The 24,349-nt window shown below is 38.0% G+C and overlaps 1 protein-coding gene across 8 annotated transcripts in view; it reads left to right on the top strand.

The window, feature by feature from the left end:
- The window catches only part of Nfi (Nuclear factor I), a 168,532-nt gene that overhangs the window by 2,024 nt on the left and 142,159 nt on the right, over nucleotides 1–24,349 (top strand). For 2 of the 8 annotated variants that reach the window (XM_076311341.1, XM_076311338.1), the window contains exon 1: nucleotides 16,738–17,367. The exons of the other annotated variants lie outside the window; for them this stretch is intronic. The gene's annotated coding sequence lies outside the window, so the exon portion shown is untranslated. Of the gene's footprint in view, nucleotides 1–16,737; nucleotides 17,368–24,349 lie in introns of those variants that run through there. 8 annotated transcript variants of the gene reach the window in all.

The following is a 24,349-nucleotide window of genomic DNA, read 5'->3' as shown; positions in this document are numbered from 1 at the left end:
GAAGACACGTACGAAATTAGATAGAAATAGCAACACTGTCGGTAGTGTTAGTGTTAAAAAATCCTCTGGAGAGTTCTCTTCGGTGACAAATTGCAGGGTTTTCTTACCACGAGGGATGAATCGACGTTCAGGGGGAGGAACACGTGCGTCTCGCGTGCATCAGCGTCGGCGGTGTTTTCCAGGCTGCGATTATTGCGACGCGTGCGGAGAAACGTAAACATCGGTGTTTTGCTACGACAGAGAGAGAGATAGAGAGACAGAGAGAGTTCGTGGGTGAAAACGGTACAGTTTCCAGCGGTTTTCCCGTAAATTCGCGGAGCCAGTGATTCGTTCGTGAAATTACACGAGCAGCGTGCACGGAGATCGAGTTTTCGTCGAAACAGCTCTCGAGAATCGTTATTTTACACGAGTCGTGAAAAATCGGAAAGTTACGTAATCGGAGGACACTCGGGAGTATAATTGTTTCGTTTCGGGGACGAGTACCGTCGCTCTACGCTCGAAGAAGGGACGAAGGACTTTCTTTCGAGGGAAATCGAGTTTTTGGAAAGATTTTCGAGGAGGGAATTAATGGAAAAGAGAATACTTCGAGAGGAGTAATATTTTTGGAAAGGGGAGATAAATAGAAAAAAGAGAATATTTTAAGGTGAGACAAATTTTTGAAAAGTTCCTGGCAGGGAAAATAATTAGAGAAGAGAGATTATTTTACAATGAGTAAAAGTTTTGAAAAGTTTCTGCGTGGGGAAAGAAATAAAAAAAAGAGAATATTTTGAGGTGAGACAAATTTTTGAAAAGTTTTTGGCAGGGAAAATAATTAGAAAAGAGAGATTATTTTACAGTGAGTAAAAGTTTTGAAAAGTTTCTGCGTGGGGAAAGAAATAAAAAAAAGAGAATATTTTGAGATGGAAAAATTTTTGAAAAGTTCCTGGTAGGGAAAATGAGTAAAATTTTTGAAAAGTTTTTGGGAGGAGAAAGAAATAGAAAAGAGAGAATATTTTGAGATGGGCAAGATTTTTGAAAAATTCTTACAGATGAAATAAATAGAAAAAAGAGACAAAGAGATAGGCAAAATTTTTATCCCGATTCAAATGTTTTGAACAATGAATATTTAATCTTTCACTTGGTGCATAAAGTGAAACTTAATTGACAGATTGAGTAAACTTTGGGGAAAAATTGTTATACGTTTTATTCGAAGAAAGTTTAACTTATCTTTGGTCGAGATACGTGAAAGTTTCACCAAACGATCAACGAAGGAATTTCATCGATAGTTCGTTTAATAAAATGGTTTCATCGATAATGCGTTTAACGAAAAGATTTCATCGATAGTTTGCTCAACGAAGGGGTTTCATCGACAGTTCGTTCAACGAAGGAATTTCATCGGTAGTTCGTTTAACGAAAGGGGTTTCCTCGATAGTTCGTTTAACGAAAAGGTTTCATAATAGTTCGTTTAACGGAAAGGTTTCATAATAGTTCGTTTAACGAAGGAATTTCATTGATAGTTCGTTTAACGAAAAGGTTTCATAATAGTTCTCTTAACGAAGGAATTTCATAATAGTTCGTTTAACGAAGGAATTTCATCGATATTTTGTTTAATGAAAGGGATAATAGTTCGTTTAACGGAAAGGTTTCATACTAATTCATTTGACGAAAGGGTTTCATAATAGTTCGTTTAACGAATAGATTTCATAATTGTTCATTTAATGAATAGGTTTCATAATAGTTCGTTTAACGAAGGAATTTCATCGATAGTTCGTTTAACGAAAAGGTTTCATAATAGTTCGCTTAACGCAGGAATTTCATTGATAGTTCGTTTAACGAAAAGGTTTCATAATAGTTCGCTTAACAAAAGAATTTCATAATGGTTCGTTTAACGAAGGAATTTCATCGATATTTTATTTAATGAAAGGGATAATAGTTCTTTTAACGGAAAGGTTTCATAATAGTTTGTTTGATGAATAGATTTCACAATTGTTCATTTAACGAATAAGTTTCATAATAGTTCGTTTAACGAAGGAATTTCATCGATATTTTGTTTAGAAATGGGTAATAGTTCGTTCAACGGAAAGGTTTCATACTAATTCATTTGACGAAAGGGTTTCATAATTTTCGTTTAACGAAAGGGTTTCATAATAGTTCGTTTAACGAAAGGGTTTCATAATAGTTCGTTTAACGAAATGGTTTCATGATAATTCGTTTAAGGAAAGGGTTTCACAATAGTTCGTTTAACGAAGGAATTTCATAATAGTTCGTTTAACGAAGGAATTTCATCGATCCTTTGTTTAACGAAAGGGATAATAGTTCGTTTAACGGAAAGGTTTCATACTAATTCATTTGACGAAAGGGTTTCATAATAGTTCGTTCAACGAAAGGGTGTCATAATAGTTCGTTTAACGACGAAATTTCATAATAGTTCGTTTAACGACGAAATTTCATAATAGTTCATTTAACGAAAGAATTTCACAACAGTTCGTGCAACGAAGTAATTTCATCGATATTTCGTTCAACGAAAATAATTTCGTTCGCTACATTTCGTTCAACGAAAAATGATCGCACACGAACCAAAATTCGAATTCCACCGCGTACGAAAATTCCCCCGAAATACCCCTTAGCAACGTTTAATTCGTCTCGCAAAGGGCGCTTTCGTAAGTTTTCATACGACGGGAAAAGAATGAACAGTGCATGAAAAAACGTCTGCTTGGAAGAGGATTAACGTAAGGGGTCGCGCTTATTACGCGTCGGGGTGTCGTTCGCGACGGGCAAGTGCAATATTCCCGTGTAACGATGCAACGCGATCGGTAACGTGCACTTGTGCCGCGGCGCAACGTTTCCCAGCGGTGCGCGCGACGTGTAAATACCGATCCACGTATAAACACGTCACGGGGCGCGTATATTGGCCGCGCGCACGCGAACCTGTCCGGATTGTTCCGCGTGCTTGTCATATCCCGATCGCGGCTCGGTTCCATTCTCGATCCGCTCGTCAGCTGATTTTCAGCAATGCAGCTTTCGTTTTCGTGGCGTCGCGTGCGCGCGCGAACTCCGTGTCGGTAATTATGTAAGAAAACACGCCTATTTATACCGATAATCGCGAAACTTACGTAACGAGACCACGGGGGACCGAACGTGATTTTAATTTTTTCTCTTCTTTTTTTTTTCTTGTATATATGTATACGTATATGTATACATATATTTATATATATATATATATATATATATATATATATATATATATATATATATATATTTAGATTCGTAGCACGATCCACGTTCTCGGACGAGATTCTAATTGTTTTTTGTTTATATTTAGATTTCCTATTTGTTCTATCCACATTCTCGAACGAGATTCTAATTATTTTTTCTTTATATTTAGATCTCGTATTTGTTCCATCCACGTTCCCGAACGGCGATTCTAATTATTTTTTCTTTATATTTAGCTTTCGTATTTGGTCAATCTGTAAATTCGTTCTCCAAACTAGATTTTTATTTCTTCTTTCTTTATATTTAGATCTCGTATTTGGTCAATCTGCAAATTCGTTCTCCAAACTAGATTTTTATTTCTTTTCTCTTTTTTTTTTTATTTACCTTCGTACCTGTTCCATCCACGTTCTCGAACGAGATTTTAATTATTGTTTATTTATATTCAGATTCCATATTTCTACCATCCACGTTCTCGTACTAAATTCTAACTTTCCTTTTATTTGTTATATTTAGATTCACACATGTTCTATCTACGTTCTCTCAGCTAGATTGTAATTTTTCTTTTATTCTTTATATTTAGATTCACACATGTACTATCCACGTTCTCGAACCAGCTACTCATTTTTCTTTTATTTTCTATATTTACATTCATACACTTTCCGACCACGTTCTCGAGCGAGATTTTCATTATTTTTTGTTTACATTTAGATTCTCTATTCGTACCGTCCTCGTTCTCGAACTAGATTGTCAATTTTTTTCTTTTCTTTTTTTCTTTTTTATATTTAGATTCCGTTAGGTTTGTTTCCTTTGCCCTGTCCTTTAATCGGCGCCCAATAGGTCCAGTCCGCGATTGTTTGTTTGCACTGTTCGCGGTATTTGCTTTCCTCGATAGGTGAGCCGATGAATTAGAGGGAAGTCGAGCCAAGACTCGATAGATTTGCGTTGATTCGATCTTGTTGACAGAGACACCGCGCTCGTCGCGACAGTTGTTTGCTTGTGTTTGAACCCGGGGCTACCGAAGAGTCCAGTTTGCTTTAAGAGCGAGAAAAAGTTTCCACCTTGGGATCGCCCCGTGAATTCGGGACAAGTCCGACGCGATTGATTTTGTCATTTCTCGGTGAAGACAAGGGAATTGAATTTTTTTCATCCTTGGAATTCGAATCCAGCGAAGAGTTTCGAGTTCGTTGCCGAATAAGATCGTGGAGATGCTTTCGAATCGAAAGTGACGACTCCATTTCGTTTCGTTTGGTTCGATTTTATTTATTTATTTATTTATACATTCGACGCGTAGAAAATTTACAAAATTCAGTCGTAGACGAAACACTGGTCAATTGACGCTTATAGTTATGCACGAATATCTGTAGCGTGTATTAAATATTAAAATAAATATTAAAATATGGTCCTCGAGTTTGTGGTTGTGTTCGATCGTTTGTGGATCATTGGTGCACACTTTGGATTCGATGTGTCCCCCCTCTCCCTGAAAAAAATTCACATGGTGTTGGATGTAATCTGTGGTCGATCGATGTTTAGAAAGAAATTTAGAAACAATTTTTAAAAATTGAATTTCGAGACTTGATCGTTGTTCGAATTGAAAGCTCGAAGAATCGAAGTTTACTGGTGAATTCGAGTAATTTTCACACGTTGTTAATTTATATATTATTGCACTATAATTTATCAAAGATTACCGACAATTTTAAAATTTTAACAATTGTACGATCAATGATTTCAAAACGAAGAGAATTCAAAAATTTATCACCTCTGTTTAAGTATATTTATGAGAAATTTTACAATAAAAGATTCACAAAGGAGAAGCAGTTCAGAGAATTATTAAAATAATAAATTTCATGCTACATCGATGTCGAGTTCGTATCAAGGAAGAGATTTTTAAATGTGAAATTATGCGTGTCGTTTATTACGACACCGCTGTTACGATATCAACTATCGAATCGTTCAAAGACACATAACATTGCACAATCGACCTTTCGTATTCCGGAATGGAAAATCCATTGTTAGCTATTTCATGTTGCGTTCTATATTCGCTTGAAATTGTTACAAAGCGTTTCTAGCTGACCTTCTGATCTAATTTTGGTATTATCGAATCGAACGGAGGCCAGAAAATTTCGGTGGTACGGTCGCTTTTAAGTTTCTCGATCGAACGGTGCTACCCGTGCGGTGAACGCCTATGTGCGTCGAAGGAACACGCTCGATAAACGAGGCTGTGATGTTTCCGCACGCGACGCGCGCTCAGTGTTCGAATCTCGGCATTGACGAAGGTTAACCTTTCCAATCGATCCGAAACGAAACAAGAAGGACCAAAATCAAGATTTCTCGTAAACAAATTATTCTCAGGATCGTTCCAATGCAATTGAAAACTCCAGGGACAAAATGTTCAGAGTTTCGAATCGTAAAAGTTTCGATGTATGCGAAACAAATTTTTCTCAACTCCCACCCCGTTGTGCACAATGCAGAATTTAACGTGTTTCTTCTTTTATGGGGTTTCTGTATCATTTTAAGGGTACTCGATATTCTCGAAACGTCGGTTTACAAATTTTATGTGCAATTTATAGTAAGATTCATAGTAAAGTAAAATTTATCGTAAAATTTATAGTGAAGTAAAATTTATTGTAAAATTTGTAGTAAAGTGAAATTTACAGTTAAATTTATAGCGAAGTAAAATTTGTAAAATTTGTTTTTATATTACGAGTTTTGACCTAGGGTTATTTTAAGAAAAGGAGTACAGACTGAGTTCACCCTCTCAATTTTTATAACAAATTTTCGTCGTGAGAGAAACATTGTATCTTTGAGAACCACCTAGTTGGACCATGATCGTTCTTTTATCGGAGAAACGTGACATTGGTCGTTCTTCCTTGAAAACAGGATTTTTGGCCTTTAATTTTTCTCCACTCGTTTTCGCCTTTTATTATACTACCCTCTTATTTTTCCCTAGTCGCTTGATTCGGATGCTTCTTGATTTTTCTGAATCATACCACTCGTATTTGTTTCATATTATACCACACTATTATATTTCTTCATGTTCCAACACACGACGATAGTGTGTAAAGTCTTAAATTTCAAATTTGGAAATTAATTCTTCTCCGAATTCACAATTTTTTTACCCTAAATTTTTCTGGTGTAGGCCTAACTCTTCTTACTATACTATGCTCTGAAATCTCAAATTTCGATTTAGAACAAACTATGATTGATTTTCCACAAATCCAGAATTTTTTCACTTATTTTAATTTTTCTAGCCTCTATCACTCTTTTTTGTTTTTCATTACACTACACCCTTTTTTACTTTTCATTATACCACACTCTTATCTTTCTCTAAGCTCCAACACTCGTTACTAAAATCTCAAATTTCGATCAAGAAACAGACTATGATTCATTTTCCACAAATCCAAAATTTTTTCACTTATATTAATTTTTCTAGCCTCTGTCACTCTTTTTTGTTTTTCATTACATTACACCCTTTTTTACTTTTCATTATACCACCCTCTTATCTTTCTCTAAGTTCCAACAGTGGTTACCATTAGGTTGTTCGGAAGTGACTTCGTTCTCCAAAATGGAGAATACACAATTTAATAAAAATGTTTACACACCCTAAAAAAATCGTGTTTCATTTTCACGATTTCCGAACAACCCCGTAGAATCTAAAATTTCGATTCAGAACAGCTCACGATCGATCTTGGACAAAGCTTGTCTCCCCCCAAGCTCCGAAACGCGTTGTTAAAATTTCAAATTTCGATTTGGAGCAGATTACGATCGTCTCTACCACGGACTCTCGAATCGGGAACAATTAGGTGTGCGCGCAGGGAGAGAACTTTTTGCCGCGACGATTCGGAATTTCGTAGCCCACTTAGACGGTGAAATGTCGCGTGGATATAGTCGGAGGAGGTTCGTTGTCCTCGGGGAACCCGCGTCCTCGTCTCCAGCAAACTTAGAACAGTCATTAGTGCGGCGAACACGATATTTACTCCGGGCTGGTGTGCTCTGATACGTCGAGCGCGTGCATTACCACCGTGATTCCCGACAGTGCGATCCTCGATCAACGAGAGAACATTTTTCGAAGAAAAAAGAGAAAAATTCATCTTTTCAAAAAGCGCGTACGTTTCCGCGCGCGAAAACACCGGTGACCTTGAAGTCTCGAAAGAAACGACCTTGGGGAAATTTCCGTTTTCTTATCGCCTCTTTTCGAACTTTACCTCGAACTTTTTTTTTTATCGTACGAGTACTTTCGGTTTCAAAAAAATCGTTATCGGTGCAACGACGGCGACATCTGGTGTCGAAGAATTGTAATTTTGTTCAAATCGGACCAATAGGACGGAAGAAATCCACCACACCACGAGAGTGGGGTATTTGTGTAGCGTTGTATCAGAACGTTTATATTTTTTACGTACGTTGATATTTTTCAATGAAAATTTACAGAAATATTGTTCAATGTGTACGCTTTTAATACGTGTACGAATTATTTGTATTAGACGTTCCGTATCGTTGGAATAAATTTTCAAATATTGGTATATTTTTCCGTTCCGAGAGATGCTGTTCAGGCTTAATATTGAAATACTTCACTTTGTATAATATTTCTTTTTTTGGATATTTAATTATCGTGTTACTTCTAAAACGTGGAATTTCATCGATTAGTTTATTTTTAACTTGTTTCGGAATATAAGTTCAGTAGGTTTAATCTCCTCTGATTTTGAAATTTTAATGTCCCATATATTCTCAATATTTGTTTTCTTTGCAAATATACATCGTTGTCCAAATTTCATGGTTTAAATGGAATCAGGGAGATTCTACGGCTCGAAATAAGGCAAAAATAAAGAATGACAAAATTGCACCAGAGGCTTCGATTTTAAGAAAAATGCACTTGAAAATGTAGAGGATACGATGATTAAATATTATAATATTTCATATTAATCAAGGTCCGTGGAAGATGCTTTAAAAATTCGTAATAGATGCAATTTTGTTATTTAATATTTTTATCTTATTTTGAACCACAGAATCTTCCTAACCTCATTTCTATCACGAATATTAACCTATGGTGTATACATATGCAATTAGATGCAACTATACCAGATTACTTTTCGAATGCAATTTTTCTCAAAAACGAAGCCTTCGATGCAATTTTGTTATTTCATATTTCCATCTTATCTCGAGTCATAGAATCTCCCTAACCTAATTTCTACCACGAATATTAGTCCATGGTGCATACATATGCAATTAGATGCAACTATACCAGATTACTTTTCGAATGCAATTTTTCTCAAAAACGAAGTCTTCGATGCAATTTTGTTACTGCACATTTCCATCTTATCTCGAGTCATAGAATCTTTCTAACCTCATTTATATCACAAATATTAGCTTATGGTGGATACATATGCAATTAGATGCATACATATGGTGCATACATATGCAATTAGATGCAACCATGCTAGATTACTTATCGAATGCAATTTTTCTCAAAAACGAAGCCATTTTAATTCAAACCCTAGAATCTCCCTAACCTCATTTCTACCATAAATATCGTCCCACGATGTACATACAACGAAGTTCACGCGTGCTATATTAATCCTCGAATGCAATATTTCCCACTCCACATTTCCATCCCAATTCGATCCAGAAAATCTCCCTGACACCTACCCCAAATTTCAATCCCCATTACCCACCTCGTTTCAACATCCAGTTAACCTCACGCGCCCTAAATCCCTCTTGAACTGCATTCCACTCTCAAAAAACCTCCTCCGATTCGATCCCCGGTACCCCTGTCTCGTATCTACCCTCGCAACCTCGTAATTCCCTCCTCCGAAATTCTCCACCCACTCTGTACACTCTACATAATCTACCAACGCGTCCAGAACCCTATCCCCAATCCAGAAGACATCTTCCTTTCGAAACCATCCTCCGTTGGTCGCCCCAGGTCCTCACAGAGCTCCCCCGATCTAAGACAAAACCCGTGTACCTATCAGTGTCGTCACAGACGAGGAACCACCTACCCAAAGAAGTCTCCACGAAGCCAGTAGCACGAGGTTGGCCCCTTTCGTTTACGAATCCGTCCGGAGCCAATCTGTCTTATCTCCTGTAGCTGCATCGGGTGCTCGTCCAAGCATAGAGACGGTCCGGGTTGGCCAGGGTTGGATAGAGGAGCCGTATCAAAAATTGCGAGCGTATCTGGCGGGTTGGTCCATGCATAACGCGTCTCTATCCACGCCGAGGTCTATGTCAGTGTCTATCTTACGTGCCGGCGGCCGTAGAGAGGAGTTTGGCTATCGATCGTGCTTCGCCAGCAGCCGCGTGCTCGCCTACTCCCTACTCACCCTCCCCCACCCATCCTCCTCCCTTTTCTTTCCTCTTCTTCCGCTTGTTCCGGCCGCTGGCGTCGCTTCTTCTCACCCACGGTTCTTGTTCCTCTTCCTCCACGGTCCAGCGGAACAAGCCACGCGGACTGGCCCGCAAAACACGCTCCTACGAACGTACGACATCTCGCTGTCCGTTTCTTACTGCGGACTCCGCGTCCCCTAAGGCGTGGGGAGGGGGATGGAGGGATGTATCCGTCCCTCCGTGTATCCCTCCGTACCTCCTCCCCCTTCTAGTCGTCCCCCGTGGTCCGTGCAACCCCTATCCACCCAACTGACTGCCTACTTTGTTTCCGGGGTAGGGTGAAGTTGTCGTCGAGTCTTTGGAACGCTTAACCCCACGCGCGATCGCGACTCTTCGGTGAATTTATGGGGGTCCCGTAGGTGGGGGTAGCCTCGAGTTTTCCAAGGAGGTTGGAACTGCCGAGTCTTCGCGAACGCGACGAGTGGTTACGGATTGTCGCACTTGTTGAAAATCTCGGATGATTTTCTCGTTTCTCGGTACCATCGATTTGCTTCGACCAGGAATGATAATTAGGGGAGGGTGGGGATGGTTCTTTAAACGAGGTTATGGGTGGTCTTCTTATCGAGGATGTTCTAGGGTCGTTCGAATGTGGAATTCACGATGGTTTTTAATTATGGAAAGTTTATGTATTGAGAGAATTCTATGGGTCGAAAGAGACCCGAACAATACCAGATTGAAGGTACTACTATAGTGGACAATTTGATTTTTTGACTTTTTGAGAATCTCGGACGATTTTCTCGTTTCTCGGTACCATCGATTTGCTTCGACCAGGAATGATAATTAGGGGAGGGTGGGGATAGTTGTTTAAACGAGGTTATGGTTGGTCTTCTTATCGAGGACGCTCTAGGGTCGGTCGAATGTGGAATATTAAGGTTCACGATGGTTTTCAATTATGGAATGTTTATGTATTGAGAGAATTCTATGGGTCGAAAAAGACCCGAATTGTGCTAGGTTGAAGGTACTACTATAGTGGATAATTTGATTTTTTGACTTGTTGAGAATCTCGGACGATTTTCTCGTTTCTCTGTACGATCGATTTGCTTCGACGAGGAATGGTAATTAGGGGAGGGTGGGGATGGTTCTTTAAACGAGGTTATGGTTGGTCTTCTTATCGAGGACGTTCTAGGGTCGGTCGAGTGTGGAATATTAAGGTTCACGATGGTTTTTAATTATGGAATGTTAATGTATTGAGAGAATTCTATGGGTCGAAAAAGACCCGAAGCATTGTAAGTTGAAGGTAACCTAAGTTTTCGTGAATTTGAAAGGTTATTGTCTTAATCGATACGAATTTGACTATAGTGGATAAAGAAAGGAAAAACGATTCAAGCAACTATGATTCAGATAATTTAAAGTTGCTCGATTTTTTTTCAAAGAAGAATTTTGTATCGATAATTCAAGATTCACGTGAAATTTGAAAAATTAATTTTCGTACCACTTCAACTAAGACAGTGTGATCAATAATTAATAAATGTAGTCTCGAAAATCATTTTTGTAGGATTCATAAAAAATTCTTTGCAAATTCTTTGATACAAATACTTTTAAAGTGTCCATAATAATAAGTAGTACTTTTGAAGTGTTCACAATCATAAGTAGTACTTTTAAAGTGTTCACCATCATAAGTAATACTTTTAAAGTGTTCACCATCATAAGTAGTACTTTTAAAGTGTTCACTATCATAAGTAGTACTTTTAAAGTGTTCACAATCATAAGTAATACTCTTAAAGTGTTCACAATCATAAGTAGTGAAACACAAAATACGACACAAATTATCTTCTCTGTCCTTTTTTCACTTTTCCACCTCCCAGCGGATAATTTTACAATCGTTGAAAATATCGAACAAATTTGCCCGAAATATCCAAAATGTCCAATTTTGGGGCAGTTATAATACATATTTCGCGTAGTTTTCGAAAACTCGAACGAAACAATTTTTACCCTCCCCCCTCCCCTGCCATTTATGTTTTACAATGAGTACATCGCGAGTCGGCGAATTGATTTGTCTGTTTGATCCGCTACGCGAACGTTTAACTGTGTTTTTTGAGCTTCCATAGAATCGAACGTTGATTCACAATGCGAGACTATTTTTAGCGTTTCGGAAAAGTCAGCTCCATTGTTTTTTTCGCGGGTTTATTGACGCGGAAAGCGGCGGCAGGACAGCAGCCTCTGTGGGGAATTAAAACGTGGCAAGAATCAATTGTGCCGAACTGCCTTCTTCGTCGAGTTTCGCGCAATTTGCTGATCGTCCCCTGAGATTCCCTCGTTAGGGGCCATCGTCGAGTGTCGCAGTGTAAATTTTACTGTTTCACGTCTCACGAAAAACGGCGTAGTTACGTTGCGTGTATAATTTATTTATCTGTGTTCGTGTTACGAAAAGGGTTAAGTTTTCAATGAAATCACAATGAGTTTTAACGAAAACTTTTTCGTTATCGTGGGATAATACGAAAGTTTGTTACAAAATTGTAACTTTGATCGACTGTGACCAAATAACGCAGTTACGAATATCGAGGGAACGTACAGTGGAGGATCAGATTATTATGAACGTCTCAAAAGTAGTACTTATGATTGTGAACACTTTAGAAGTACTACTTATGATTGTGAACACTTTATAAGTACTACTTATGATTTTGAACACTTTAAGAGTATTACTTATGATTGTGAACACTTTAAAAGTACTACTTACGATTGTGAACACTTTAAGAGTACTACTTACGATTGTGAACACTTTAAAAATACTACGTACCATTGTGAACACTTTATAAGTACTATTTATGATTGTGAACATTTTAAGAGTACTACTTATGATTGTGAACAGTTTAAAAATACTACTTACCATTGTGAACACTTTAGAAGTACTACTTATGATTGTGAACACTTTATAAGTACTACTTATGATTTTGAACACTTTAAAAGTATTACTTACTATTGTGAGCACTTTATAAGTACTACTTATGATTCTGAACACTTTAAAAGTACTACTTACTATTGTGAACACTTTAAAAGTACTACTAACTATTGTGAACACTTTAAAAGTACTACTTATTATTACGAACACTTTACAACTATTACTTATTATAACGAACACTTTCTAATAATTTAGTTATTAGTACTGAGCTTTATAAGTATTTCGTTGCACTTTTCTTTGGTATACAATTACCTAAATTTCTACAGTAACACTTAACTAAATTATAGCACTTAATTATAATGGATAATTCTATTTATAAATAGTCTTTGGTTGTTTGTCGATAGTGAGGTTAATAATAGTAATAAAACCGATTCGAAGTAAAATTTCGAAATTTTTGAGTCATTTTTCCAAAAAAATTCGAACAATTTTTAGTAAATATTCAATTTCAAAAGTTACTTTTTCGAGCACTGAATTAAAATGTCCAAAAATACCATGAAATTTAACGAATTCTCTGCGAGATTTTACATAATTATTCGATCAACTCTTCTTACCTTAAAAACGGTTAAGGTTACCCAAGTGCGATCAATTTTGCAGTAATCAGTATAAATAAAACGCAGGTGTGTCTATTACCGCGTCACGAGGAAACAGCTGGAGGGATCGCGATGAAACTTGGAACGTGTCCATAGGGTAACCTAACTTAAAATATAAGCTACATAATTTCGCAAAATTCTTGTTGGGAGGGGGACGGGGGCGTTTGGTGTCTCTCGTAAAGAGCTATGCACGATATCTCGCTTACCGTTACGTTTACAACAAAAATTTTTTAACACAAATTATTGAAAATTAAATTTGAAAGCTTCGTTATTCTATTCACATTTTTTATAAAGTCAATAGTAATCGAGATATCATACCACAAATTTTCGTCCACCGTGTATACGGATGCACTTAGGTGCACTCGTACTATTTAGATTCATTTTTAAATGCACTTTCTTCGAAAATGCATCTTCTGATGCAATTTTGTTCTTCCAAATTTTCGACTTGTTTCGAGCCCTAGAGTCTCTGGGATCTCATTTTTATTATAAATTTTGGCTCATATTTTGGCTAATTTTTGACTTTTGTCGTTCCAAATTTTCGACTTGTCTCGAGCCTTGGAGCTTCTGAGATCTCATTTTTATCTGGAAGAAAGAGTTGTTCGTTGTCGATCTGGACATGTTTAAAAATCATTGAAATCGACAGAGTCGTTTTCTAAAAATTCGGGTGGCATCGAATCCTCCCGGGAAGATCATCCTGAATATAAAAACGTTCGAGCCTTCGTCCATTGTTCTCTCGAAAACCCCGGTGAACTCCTGCAATACCTAAAAACCCCGGGAAACTGAAACCCAAAAAGACCGGAGAGCGAAACAAACGAAATACAAATTCCTAACCGCAAAAGGGTGAACCGCATTCATCGAGCGGTCGAAAGCTCCGGTGAGAAGCAAAAAGGGCCAGTAGCGCGAGAGACGGATCGAGATAGAGATATACAGGGTGAGTCTCGTAACACGACGACTTTGAACAACTCGAAAATTATTTATTGTACGAGAAAAGAATATTTCGATCGAAAGTTGTACAATTTTCGGAGCTAAAATCCAAAAATGAATCTAAAATCAAATTTTACTCGAAACAGTGTTATGTTTAATAAAATTAAATTAATTTCCATCCCCTAAAATGGGGTAAGTTAAATTTTACAGGAGACAGTAATATATCGAATATGGTTTAAAAGAAAGTTACTGAGATAATGTTAAGTAAATTTTCTTGCGATAGAAAATATTGATCACTGTTAGAACAATTTTTAAGAAAATTTCATTTATCTAGTAATATTGGCAAACACTGTTCTTGTTAGGTGTTGGGTACCATCGATCAATTAAGGTTAGTGAATGTAGAAGTTGTACACGAGAGAGGTTTTATTTTGGCGGTATTCGATAATAGTGAGAAATTCAATACGATAATTGTTCGTACGGTACGTGCGAGGAAAATGTCGCGAGAGTTCAGATATACGAAACTAAGTAGCCTGATCGAAGTCAGACATCCTATTCTACTTCTTCTGAGGCAGAGTAAAGCGTTCGAAGAAACTTGAGGAAATTTCTTGCCATGTGATAATGAGGTTATGCTGTGTGGATTGTAACAGACAATATTTTGAACTTTTTTTTGCGTTAAAAATCGAGTAAACTATTTGGAGAAATTATTGTTATAACTATTTTCAACTCCTGATTCAGGAACCCTGCAGATAGATAGATCGAGAATCGAAAGCTATATTATGACTTTTTTCACCCCGGATTCAAGAACACTATGTAGGTAGATAGATAGAGAATCGAAAGCAATAATATGATTGTTTTCAACCCTTGATTTAGGATCACCATGTACACAGATACATAGAAAGGGTAGTTTCTAAGTGTTTCGAATATCGAAACAAATATTACAATTGTTTTCAATCTTTGATTCAGGGATACTCTTTAGATAGATAGAGAGAAAATATCTCGTGATTGTTTGGTTAACCAAAATCAAAATTACAACAGTTTTTAACCCTTGCTTCAGGAACACTTTGTAAACAGATAGATAGAAAAGTCGAGAGAGAAAGAGTAATTAATAACTATTTGGTGAATTAAAATCAAAATTACAACTATTTTCAACCCCTGTTTCAGGAAAACCTTGTAAATACATACATATATATAGAAAGAGAGAAAGAAAGAGAGATTAACTACCTCGTAACTATTTCGTGAACTGAAACCGAAATCCCAATTGTCTCCAGCCCCTCTACTTCAAAAACACCCTGTAGATTGATAAATAAAAAAAAGAGAGTAATTCTTTTGAGAACCGCATTGTTATTTTTACTACTTTCAACCCTTGACTCATGGAAGTAGATAGATAGATAGATAGAGAAATGGATAGAGAAACCAAAATCAAAATTACAACTGTCTTCAACCTTTGCTTCAAAAACACCCTGTAGATTGATAAATAGAAAGAAGAGTAATTGTTTTGAAAATTGAATCGGTATTTTAACTATTCTCAACGCCTAATTCGTACTTGGTTAGCAGTTAATTAGAAACTGTTCCGCGAAGCGAGATTTCAAGTACCTTCAACCCTTGTTTCAAAAACACCCTGTAGATTGATAAATAAAAAGACGAGTAACTGTTCTGAGTATCGAATCGAACTATTTTCAACACCCAATTTGTACTTAGCTCGTAACTCTTTCGCGAACCAAAACCAAAATTACAACTGTCTTCAATCCTTGCTTCAAAAACACCCTGTAGATTGATAAATAGAATGAAGAGTAATTGTTTTGAAAATCGAATCGGTATTGTAACTATTCTCAACACCTAATTCGTACTTGGTTACCAGTTAACTAGAAACTGTTTCGCGAAGCGAGATTTCAAGTACCTTCAACCCTTGCTTCAAAAACACCCTGTAGATTGATAAATAGAATGAAGAGTAATTGTTTTGAAAATCGAATCGGTATTTCAACTATTCTCAACACCTAATTCGTACTTGGTTACCAGTTAACTAGAAACTGTTCCGCGAAGCGAGATTTCAAGTACCTTCAACCCTTGTTTCAAAAACACCCTGTAGATTGATAAATAGAAAGAAGAGTAATTGTTTTGAAAATCGAATCGGTATCGTAATTATTCTCAACAACTGATTCGTACATGGTGTTGTACAAGTATCTTGCAACTGTTTCGCGAAGGCGAAACAAGTGCCTCCAACCCTTGTTTGAAAGACACCCTGTAGACAGACAGACGGAAAGAGAGAGAAATAGAAAGCGTGGCTCTCGATCCACGAGAAAGGACCGCGAGCCGGAGGACGCATCGCTTCGAAGAGCGGCGTCGCGTCGGTGGGAGGGGTTCGCGCGGCGCTCTCGGTCGGGCGGTTGGGTGGGGGAACGGTAGGAGGGGTAGGGGGTAGGGTTCGCGCGGCTCACGGGTGGGAGGAGGCGGGCCGGGGTGGGAGGGGCGGAGAGAGAAGTTGCGTCGGTTCGAGGGCAAATCTAGTAAGCTAGGACAGAGGCTATTAATAACTGTTTGGGGTGCCGTACCTGGCCGCCGCGCGGTGCCTTCGGCGCGCGTCCAGATACGCGCGTCCCGACGGCCGGCGTCTCAGTGTCGTCGCGACGACCGACGTCGTACCCGTCGTTCCGGCGTCGACGGTCCTCCTGGCGGCTCGATTTTCTCTCTCTCTCTCTCACTCACTCACTCACTCACTCTCTCTCTCTATCTCACTATCTCACTCTCTCTCTCTCTCTCTCTCTCTCTCTCTCTCTCTCTCTCTCTCTTTCTCTCTCAACTCACTAACTCGCTCGCACTTGCTACACTCCCTCGTATATATCTTGCGGCTCCGTCGATTATATTCCCCACCGCTCGGCCATTTCGTGGTTCGCCCTCGGGGTTTCCTCCTCGGACACCTCTTGTTCGTATCGCGCGGTTTCCGCGCTCGTCGGAACCGCCACCCTCCACCACCGTCGCCCGCGACATCGCGCGTAAAATTCGATCGGGGGATCCAGCCGCGCGACGGAGCAGCTCCGCTCGATCGAGCCAACGATCGAGTCAAACGGTGCACAGTGCGCTCGGTCGTCGCGCGAGCCGATCCGTGTGAACCCATTGGCAGCCTACCAGATCCGTGGATCGAGTGGATCAGTGTCGAGGCCCGTCGTGCCCACCGATTAACCCCGTATCCCTGTGCAATCGAAAACGATCGGATCAGTGACCGAGGAATATCCGCGGCGGTAGTTAATTCACTCGGAACAACGAACCTCGGACCGACGGTCCTCGGAGGATCAGCTGATCGCGCGAGCCGCGGCTCCTAGCGAGCGGCTGGAACTACTCGGAATTCACGCGAGCCCCAGTCGCGTCGCTTTTACGGTCGACTCGTCGGTAAGTAGTCGAGCGCTCGCTGGATCCGAGGATGTACGAGATCTTTCTTTCTTTTTTTTTTTCTTTTTTTTCTCTCTCTTCTCGCGTGAAATTGTTCGGTGACCGATCTCGCGAGACTCGATCGTGGCCAGTGAAACAGAATGTTGCAGAGTACAGAATCTATAGAGTAATTTGGTTCCTCGAGAGATTACACAACGAGATTACGGGGTTTTAACGAATATACTGGAAGTTGAAAGAACTGTGGAAAGTATTTGATTCTGATGAGGTGTAATCGTGTATGTATTTGGGAAGTATTGATGGGTGAGGAAAGATAAGTACGGAGAGACAAGTTTTGTGTTTGGAAAATATTGTAGTTTCAAACAGAGATTTTTAACGGTTGGTAAATTTTATTTCGAAACGTGTTGATTAATATTCTTTTTGTGGGGGTATCGGTGACCTTTGAGTCGAAGCAACGAGATTCACTCGAGATTCGTTACTCAATGGGGGGTGAAATGTCGAGTGTTTGAAGATGTTTGGAGGGAGGTTGTCGAGAAACAATGTTATTGCGTTAAGAGTAATTTGTTAATCGCTGAAAGTGGAGGATTGTAATTGTGACGCGTCACCGGTAGAACGATGTTCAAGGTGCGATCGAATCAACGCGACGTACGAACGTTTAACAGTGGATATGTTCTTGAGTACGACGGGGTACGTGGATAAAATACCCTAGGACCTTCGGAGCCGACTCCAGTATGCTATAGCAATGACCTCGAAAAGAAATGGAAGAGTAAATGTAGGGCGAGCCAGGATTTTTCTGCCAAATTGTATCGGTGTGTTCTACGTGTATCATGGGGCCTATGTTCGTGGAACAATTTTCTTTCTATCGATGGAATTTATTCGGTTGGTAGTTTATTTGGAAAATCTTGGGTCACACTGTGGGGAAACATGGTTTATCGTACTGTTGCCTAAGCTTCGTGGAACAATTTTCTTTCTATCGATGGAATTTATTCGATTATTGTAGTTTATTTGGAAAATTTTATTTTGTGAACATTTTGTCACACTGTGGAAAAATAAGGTTTTTTATATAGATGTCTATGTTTGTGGAAGTGGGGCTATATTTATGGAACATTGTTCTCTTACACCGGCTTCTGTGGAATGATTTTTTCACACACAGGAATATTTGGAAAATTTCTCCTTTGCAAAGTCAAAATTTGTTGTACCATTCTTGGATCTATGTTCTTCGAACACTTTTTATCAAGGATTTATGTTTATGGAACATTTTCTTTCTTTCACTGGTCTACGTTCATAGAATGATTTTCTCATTTTTCCATCGATAGAATGTAAACACATGTTTGAAAAATCTTACCCTGTACAGAGAGAAGGGTACAAATGGTACAAGACTTTTTGTACCATTTGTGGATCTATGTTCCTAGAATATTTGTTTCTTTCATGGGTCTATGCTCGTAGAACATTTTTCCCACATTTTCACAAGTAAAACATTTTTCCCACATTTTCAGTAATAGTACATTTTTCCCATATTTTCACAAGTAGAACATTTTTGAACATTTTCAGTAGTCGAATATTTTTCCCACATTTTCAGTAGTAGATCATTTCCCTCATATTTTCACAAGTAGAACATTTCCCCCATATTTTCACAAGTAGAACATTTTTCCCATATTTTCACAAGTAGAACATTTTTCCCATTATTTCTCAAGTAGAACATTTTCACAAGTAGAACATTTTCCCCATATCTTCAGTAGCAGAACATTTTCCCCATATCTTCAGTAGCAGAACATTTTCCCTACATTTTCACAAGTAGAACATTTTTCCCATATTTTCACAAGTAGAACATTTTCCCCACATTTTCACAAGTAGAACATTTTCCCCATATCTTCAGTAGCAGAACATTTTCCCCATATCTTCAGTAGCAGAACATTTTCCCTACATTTTCACAAGTAGAACATTTTTCCCTCATTTTCACAAGTAGAACATTTTTCCCATATTTTCACAAGTAGACCATTTTCCCCATATTTTCAGTAGCAGAACATTTTCCCTATATTTTCACAAGTAGAACATTTTCCCAATATTTCCACAAGTAGACCATTTTCCCCATATTTTCAGTAACAAAACATTTTCCCTATATTTTCACAAGTAGAACATTTTCCCCACATTTTCACAAGTAGACCATTTCTCCCATATTTTCGCAAGTAGAAACTACACAAACATTCGAAAAATCTCATTTTGCGAAAAGCCAAGATCTCGTGTATCATTCCTAGGTCCCCAAAACATTTTTTCTTTCATAGACCAACCTTCGTGGACCATTTGTTTCTTCCACAAACCTATGTTCGTGGAACAATTTTCCCATTTTCTCCACTCGTGGAACGTACAAGAATATTTAAAAAAAATTCCACCCTGTCCAAAGTCAAGATCTTTCGTACCATTCACCTATGGTGAATTCTTAAACCTTTTAATTTCCCCACAAATCTATGCTCGTAGAACATTGTTCCACTCGTAGAACACACAGACGAATTCGGGAAATTTTCTGATCGAACCGTGAAATTTTCTCGACGTCGACCATCGTCAAGGGAACAATCCTGACGCGCAGTATTCTTTCCAGGAATTTTGCAATCGCGAAAGTTTCCCCAGATTCGTCGCCATTAAACGCGCTTCGTTTCTCTCGCGAAGGGCGCGCGTTCTTGATTCTACGTCGATTCATTTCCCGTGGACAGGGAGCCAGAAATCGTCGAGGAAACGTAGCCTCCGTCGACGCGCCGCGATAAACAAGCCGCGCCGCGCAGAATCCGCGCCGATTTATCGCCGACAACTACGCACCAAAGCTCGCCTTGCAAATAGAAGTTTCGCGCGACACGTGCGCTCGCTCGACGCCCCCCACCCCCTCTTTTCCTCTCTACAGCCCCTGTTCAACGAGTGTCGCGGTTCGATAGTCGATTTTTGCGAATTTTCATCGATCCAGAACCCCCCCTACTCTTCTCAGCTCGTATTTGCGTGAAAAATTTACCAAAATCGATTCTCTTGTTCTGGTTCTCTTCGTAAGTTTAAAATTCGAAATTTTACATTTTGCACAATTTTTTTGTAGCTAATTTATCGTGTTCTTTGTAAATAAAGTACTTCCTAAGGGGGTATTTGCGAACTGGAAGAGAAACTTTAAAAAGAAAATTAATTTTTTCGATTTGGTTTTGTTTGTAATTTTAAAATTCGAAATTTTAGATTTTGCACAATTTTTTTGTAGCTAATTTATCGTGTTATTTGTAAATAAAGTACTTCCTAAGGGGGTCTTTGCGAACTGGAAGAGAAACTTTAAAAAGAAAATTAATCTTTTCCATCTGGTTTTGTTTGTAACTTTAAAATTCAAAATTTTAGATTTTAGACAATTTTTTTATTGCAAATTTATTGTATTATTTATCTTTGCTAAGGTGGAAATTACTCCCTCAGGGGTTTTTCGTGAATCAAAAGAGAAACTTTGAAAAAGAAAATCGATTCTCTTGTTCTGGTTTTCTTCGTAAGTTTAAAATTCGAAATTTTAGATTTTGTACAATTTTTTTGTAGCTAATTTATCGTGTTATTTGTAAATAAAGTACTTCCTAAGGGGGTTTTCGTGAACCAAAAGAGAAACTTTAAAAAGAAAATTAATTTTTTCGACCTGGTTTTGTTTGTAATTTTAAAATTCAAAATTTTAGATTCTAGACAATTTTTTTATTGTAAATTTATTGTATTCTTTATCTTTGCTAAGGTGGAAATTACACCCTCTGGGGGTTTTCGTGAACTAAAAGAGAAACTTTGAAAATGAAAATCGATTCTTTTGTTTTGGGTTTATTTGTGACTTCGAAATTCCAAATTTCAGACTTTAGAACATTTTTTGTCGCAAATCTGTCTAATTATTTACCTCTTCCATAGACTAAATTGCCCCCACCCCTTCCCTTAGGGGGTTTTGACGAACCGAAAGAGGAACTTTGAAAAAGAAAATCGATTCTTCCATTCTGTTATTTTTTGTAACATCACAATTGAAAATTTTAAACTTTTTTTGAAAATTTTTTATCGCAAATTTGTTGGATCATGTATCTTTCCTGTGGAATAAATTGCCCCCCTTAGGAGGTCTTTGCGAAACGAAAAAGAAACATCGAGGAAGAACTTTTATTAACGATTTTTCAATGTTTCGTAAAAGTTGCTCCTTGAAGAGCTCGCGCGAATGATCGAGAAGCTTGCACGAATCATCTAGAAGCTTGAGCGGATCATCGAAGTCCTCTTTAGCCCCCTATTTAAGTGGCCACTCACCTAATTGAACTATCGAACATTTTTGAAAAATTATCGAGCACGTTAACATTTTACAATATTTCACCCTCTCTACAATATTACCACTAAATTATTTTTACAAAAAAATTCCTACCCTCAGTAACCTTACCCATTACCGCCCAGTTATTTGTATCAACAATTAAAAAATCCAATATACCATCACCAGCCGATTGTTCCAACAAAAAAAAACCTCCCCAAAGCGACATTAACAAACATCATCCGCATTAGATGAAAAACAATAAATAACCCGCGCGATATCAACGACATGCCCGGGGCACCGCGACTACTAGCTACCTCACTGAGCGCAAGGTTCTCGATTTTTCGACGAAACAATTTTTCGCGATTTCGAATTTATTTTCACGACCTGTTGTCCGTTCGTCGGTTCCTGGAACACCGCGGTGAACTTACGCAAAACAAAGTCTACAAGTTCCTGGTGCCCCTCCCCCACCACCTTCCCCTCCACCCCCACTCTACGTCCTTGCACGCCCCCCTCGAACTTTTCCTTTTCCGCGATGACGACGGTCGCGGCGTCACCGAGCGCGCGCCTCCTTAGTGCCTTTGATTTTCGTTCGCATCCGAAAATAACGGCGTGTCGTATATATACGTGTAACGTGTACCCACACTGACCCAATCACCACCACCACGTGTAGAGAACAGGCGCGCGAGCGAGTCGCGAGCGACAAAGCGAGCGAACGCGTACCGAAAATCAACTACTCGTCAATTTTCGCGAAAGCGACCATTCTCCACGGATTGGTGCGCGCCGAGCGTTCAACAACGATCACGTGACCGTTTCTGAAAGAAAGTGCAATTGCACTATACAGTTGCGCGGTATTTACAGTTGTTACTATATTTACAACTGCACGGTTCTTTCAATTTTTCTCGTGGAAAAATTTGTCAAAGTTGTTGCTCAAAGTTGGAAGTGTCAGAGTATTCTTTTTTTACAATGAAAAAAACGACGAAACTTATCGAACAACCTATTATTATTAATTTTTCTCTGCGTTTTTCTGTGTGAAAACAATACTTGCTTCGGGCCCGTTATTCAAGGAGCCACTTATTGTTACCTATTTTGATATTTTACAGAAACTAATTAAATATAATTGTACTGGTCGAGGGAGTAAATTTTTTTTTTTTCTTACTTTTGTTATGAATCTAAATTAGAATCTTTATCCACAGAAAAATGTGCGATAGTTGAGGAGTGAAGGTTGCTTGAAAAGTCATTTTGTTTTCCAAAATGGAGAATATATGATTTAATAAAATGTTTGTACACTTAAAAAAAATTGTGTTTCATTTTTATGTAGAAAAAATTGAAATGACTTTTTGTGCAATCTAATAAAAAAAAACGTGAGGTAAAGCGGAAAGATCGACCTTCGTCGAGAATATCGAGCGTTCGATACTCTGTGGAGGATTTTTCCATTTGTTGGCGAAACAACGGGGGGCCACCACCGACCCTAATCGCGTGACACCCTGTATAAAACAACGACATGCCCCGACCTTAGGTTTCGGAGCAGATACCATCGATACGTTCGAGATCGATGTTCTTCCATCAATCCGCTCCGAAGAATGTTTTCGGGCACGCGACTAGGTTGTATCCGGTTGTGCAACTATAGGGGGGCAGGGGGGAGTGTGACCCCCTCTATGGAAGAATTGAAACAATTCTGTGGGATATGTACTAGACGTAAACATACTTCAATGGATGAGATAGAGAAAAAATTAACTTGAAACTATTTGTGATGTGAAAATGTTTCACTAGGTGGGATGGAAAGAATAATTTTGAAATTGATAAAATGGAAAAAAATAATTTTGAAATTGATAAAATTAAAGAAAATAATCTAGAAATTTTTGTATATTTAATATAAAAATATTTTTGATTTGATGAGATAGGAAAAATTAATCTTGAAACTATTGGGTTGTTCGGAAAGTCATTTCGTTTTCCAAAATGGGGAATATGCAATTTAATAAAATGTTTATAAACTCTAAAAAAATCGTGTTTCATTTTCACCAAAAGAAAACGAAATAACTTTCCGAATAACCTAATAAAAATGTTTCACTAGGTGGGATGGAAAAAATAATTTTGAAATTGATAAAATTAAAGAAAATAATCTAGAAATTTTTGTATATTTAATATAAAAATATTTTTGACTTGATGAGATAGGAAAAATTAATCTTGAAACTATAATACCTCTTCCATAAAATAAATTGCTATATAAGTTTGTAAGGTTGCTCAGTAAGTTTTGTCGTTCGATAAAAAATGGCACTGTTTGTTGTTTTATTTTTCCAAAGATGGTACTACTGTTCGATGAACACGTGTAAAGCTTCGTGTAGATCACTCGACTTCGTATATATACAATTGTTCAAAGTTGGAAGTGTCATAGTATATTTTTTACAACGAAAAAAACGACAAAACTTATCGAACAACCTAGTATACATTGGATTGTTCGAAAAGTCATTTTGTTTCTTTTTTTTGTAAAAATGAAACACAATTTCTTTAGACTATATAAACATTTTATTCAATTACATACCCTCCATTTTGGAAAACGAAATGACTTTCCAAACAACCCAATAAAATACACAAAACTACACTTTCGTATCGAATAATTAAAAGTAGTCGAGTTAGGTACCTCACCCTGTGTACACTCACAGTTGTTTCAACACAAATCTCTCGAAAGATACAAAACCAATAGAAAGAGAACGTTTA

This window comes from Ptiloglossa arizonensis, chromosome 5, assembly GCF_051014685.1.
Source record: "Ptiloglossa arizonensis isolate GNS036 chromosome 5, iyPtiAriz1_principal, whole genome shotgun sequence".
NCBI lineage: Eukaryota > Metazoa > Arthropoda > Insecta > Hymenoptera > Colletidae > Ptiloglossa > Ptiloglossa arizonensis.
This window is presented reverse-complemented; position numbering and strand designations above follow the sequence as displayed.